The sequence below is a fragment of the Pseudonaja textilis genome, chromosome 1, assembly GCF_049901715.1.
Source record: "Pseudonaja textilis isolate UNSWEBS1 chromosome 1, rPseTex1.2, whole genome shotgun sequence".
Taxonomy (NCBI): Eukaryota; Metazoa; Chordata; class Lepidosauria; order Squamata; family Elapidae; genus Pseudonaja; species Pseudonaja textilis.
In genome coordinates, this window is record NC_141990.1 from 42,574,398 (window position 1) to 42,578,695 (window position 4,298).

Genomic DNA, 4,298 nt, shown 5'->3' on the forward strand with positions numbered 1-4,298 from the left:
AAGAGAAATCTTTTCTGGTCGCCAGCAGGGAAATCGCGGGGCTTACTTTTTGTTTTGTTTTTGTTTTTGTTTTTACATAGCCCGTAATCGTGCCTGCTCCCTCGCCCAAAGTTACTAACGTGCTATAAATCCCTCATTTGTTACTACCGCACTGAGGGATTTGTAAAATGCGGGTCATTAAAAGTTTGGTCAGCGTAGAATTTCAGATCGTTGGGGGAAAATGTTTCCATAACACGCGCTGCAGAAATTTAACTTCAGTCAGAATCAATCAAAATCGAGCTGGAAGGGACCTTGAAGGTCTTCTAGTCCAACCCCCCTGCTCAAGCAGGAGACCCTATACTGTTTCAGAGTAGTGGCTGTCCAGTCTATTCTTAAAAACCTCCATTGATGAAGCAACCGCACCTTCTCAAGCCAAGCTGATCCACTGGTTAATTGTCCTAATTATTAGGAAGTTTCTCCTTAATTCCAGGTTGCTTCTCTTGTTTAGTTTCCATCCATTGTTTCTTGTCCTACCCTCTGGTGCTTTGGAAAATAAGTTCACTCCCCTCTTCTTTGTGACAGCCTCTCAAAAACTGGAATACTGCTGGAATAATACTGAAATATTGTGTGTTCTGCTTTCAGGATTATTCTACTTTACTAAATTTACTGGACCTGTGAAAGCTAGTCAAGCAAGCCCCTCCCTAGAAACTTATACTGTAGCTGGTTGTTTCTTGTGAGTTTTTAAAGTTTGCACAACCCTGTGCAGTCTATCTGGAAGCAAGCCTTTTGTATTTATTTCCTCAAATGAACAGAGTTGGTTTGAAACATTTCACTGCTTATCCAAGAAGCTACATGGGCAAGCAGTGAAATGTTTCAATAAAAAAAAGGCCAAATGCTGGACAGTATGGTTTAAATGCTTCAAATAAGTAAAAGGGGAAGGAGCAATGAGAGCAAGAATACCTTTGACTAAATAATGCTCTAAAGCAGTGCTTCTCCAACTTGGCAACTTTAATGAACATAAACTCCCAGAATTTCCCAGGCTGGTCATGGAATTGAAATCCACATATCTTAAAAGTTGCCAAGTTTCAAAAACGCTGTTCTAAAATATGGCGTACTATCTAACCCTGAATCTACATGACAAAATACAGACTTCTTCCTCATTTATTTTATTTCTTAAAATGGTTTACAGTTATATAAAAAGACCTTATACAAAAACATAACTAGATTAAATAAATATAAATATTCTCATATAAATTAACATTTTGTTAATTTTAAGAACAATTTGAAATAACAGCCATTAAAGTATTTCTTGATTAAGTTTATATAAATTGCATATATTTTCAGTTTTATTTTGGGATGGGGCCCATATTTAACATTTGAAGATAAATGTTATGTATGGCCAGTTGTACCAGTATACATATAGATAGGATGCATCTAGAGCAATATATAGGGACAGATGTACATTCAGATGTGCAATCCAGTTTAAATTTACAGCTTCCTACAGTAGTTAATGTCGCACACAGTAAGCTGTTTTGCATGCGTATGTTTTACAGAGTCACAGTGAAAATAATGGTTGCAAACATGTCTCTTTTTAATAAAAATGTACAGTAAATAAAATATGATTATACATAGCCTCTATAAGGGTACCACTATTAATTTTACATGGAGACAGCAGCAAATATAGAGCTATGTTGGGCTCTTGCCCAAGTACCTTGGGGGGAAAAATTTAAGGTGGTAGAATTTTATGCAGTTTTTATTTTCCAGCATGAAAATGGATCTGCTAATTAAATGTAAACTTGCTTTGGAAAATGCTGGTCCCTCTTCAAAAGTCTAAAAAGACTTCAAAAATAAATTTCCCAAAATTTGTCCTAATTAGCAGCATAGTATGTCAAAAACCTTAGATACAGATTTGTAGAAATTTATTTATAGGCGTGCTAGTTGGTTATGCAACTATATATTGTTTCTTTTAAACCGGTACTTTCTTTTTTAACAAAGGGGGACATTTTGCATAGGTCATGAACTATGTGAAGTGAGAAATAGTTCCTAGGCTGTAATCATTTGTAGTATCCTCTAGAGCAGGGCTATCAAATTCCCGGCCCACAGGCTGTATGTGTCACGTGCTAACCATGCCCATGCCCAGTTTAGTGAAGGGGAAAAAAGTCCCAATACATCATGTGATGCCACCATGATGACATGAGTTTGACACCCCTGCTCTAGAGAATGCTTCCGTCATATCCCAAATAATTCCAGCAAGTAGTTAGATTGCATTGAAAGTATGGAAGTTGCGACTACCTATGTCAGTGGTTCTCAACGTTCCTAATGCCGTGACCCTTTAATACAGTTCCTCATGTTGTGGTGACCCCCAACCATAAAATTATGGTTTGGTTCCTAAGACCATCAAAAATATGTGTTTTCTGATGGTCTTAGGCAACCCCTGTGAAAGGGTTGTTCGACCCCCAAAGGGGTCGCAACCCACAGGTTGAGAACCACTGACCTATGGCATACCAGGACAGGCTTAGCCACTAAAACACATTAAAAAAAAGTTTAGAGCAACCATGTGATTCTCTGCTCCACTGAATTCTTTAATAAAATCTATTAAAATTATTCTTTCTATAAATTTTAAAATGGAAGAATAGCATGTTTTTGATGTATATTTATCAATATTCCGACACTGCATTCATAGATGAGAATATAAGTGAGTAAAATTTATTTTAATAAATAATAAACAATAGTGATAAATGGTTTTGTAAACTTGTACAAAATAAACAGGTCTGTGAATTGCTTCAGGAGTCAATAATTAAATCAGTTCAGCCAGATGTACGTTGACTAGTAGATCTAACATCCAGCTTTTTGAGTGACTGAAGTAGATTGGCAAAGATTTATTAATAGTGAAAACAAAAAAATATCTTCCTTCCTTACCCTACAACTCCTCATCCAATTATCTGCTACACAAATGAAAAATGAAACAGTAGTAATAATCAATAATGATTTTTTTTGTATCAGATATCTTGAATTCAAAATGTACTTTTTTGCGTTGTTGATTTAAACTGTTAATAATTGTACTGTTAAAAGTACTCATACTGTTAACTAATACTAAACTACTCAGAAAGTTGTCTTTTATTGAAACAGTATTGCTTATAAATTCAATTAGAATTCATGAGCAACTGGCAGCTGAACTGGCAGCAACACTGTTTAAAAAAAACTAAAACTACCTTCATACATGTATGTTGATCACTAAATGATATACCATTATTCTAACTTTCATTTGTAACAATTTGTATTTTACTATGACCCATGATGGCGCAGTTATGAGCCATGGTGGTGCAGTGGTTAGAGTACAGTACTGCAGACTACTTCTGCTACCTGCAGGCTGCCTGCAACTTGGCAGTTCAAATCTCACCAGACTCAAGGTTGACTCAGACTTCCATCCTTCCCAGGTGGGTAAAATGAGAACCCAGATTGTCAGAGGCAATATGCTGACTCTGTAAACTGCTTAGAGAGTAAAGTACTGTAAAATGGTATATAAGCCTATAACCAAAATTTCTATCCTGAGAAGTTGCAATCCAATAAAGGACAGCAGAAGGAAAAAATGGTGGGTAGAGATCTGTTTAAAAGTACTAGAACGAAAAGATAAGATTTTTATGAAGTTTTATCACATTTTTAAGTGCTAAACAGTTTTCTCAATAAGTAGTTTATAGAAGGTTATGTCTTGATCAATTATGATTGAAAGCACACATCTTTATGACGGAGCACTCTTTCACCCTAAATGAGTTATTGTATACATACTATATTCATATATCATTCCAAGATGTAATTACTTGTTTTAGTTTAAAGTGATATGCAAATAGGATCAGTGAATAAACCATTAACTTGTTTTAGAGAAGTAAACTACAGATTGAAACTATTGCTGTTGGCTTAATCATTATAACTATGAGTCATGGAAGGCTTCCCGCAACCTGGGTCATTCCTAGTATGTTTTCTGCCTTGCCAAACTCTTAACTTATCAACATAGATCTAATAAAAGTGCAGTTAAATGAGAAGAAACAATTTATGACCTGGTGAAAGAATTATAATTGCTATACTCATTGCAAGAATTATGTCATATTATACAAGAGACAGTATAGCATGATATGTGGATGCAGTCATATTTTTAAAAAGTGCTAAGTCTAGGAATGATTTAGAAAAAAGTTTAGAAGAAAAGGAGGAAAGCAGAGGTTTTGTATGAATCATTGTATTTAAAAATTATTATTATTATTTCTCAAATGTTTTCATTATTATTTCTCCAACTTCTGATTATTTTTGTTACCCAATTCACAGTG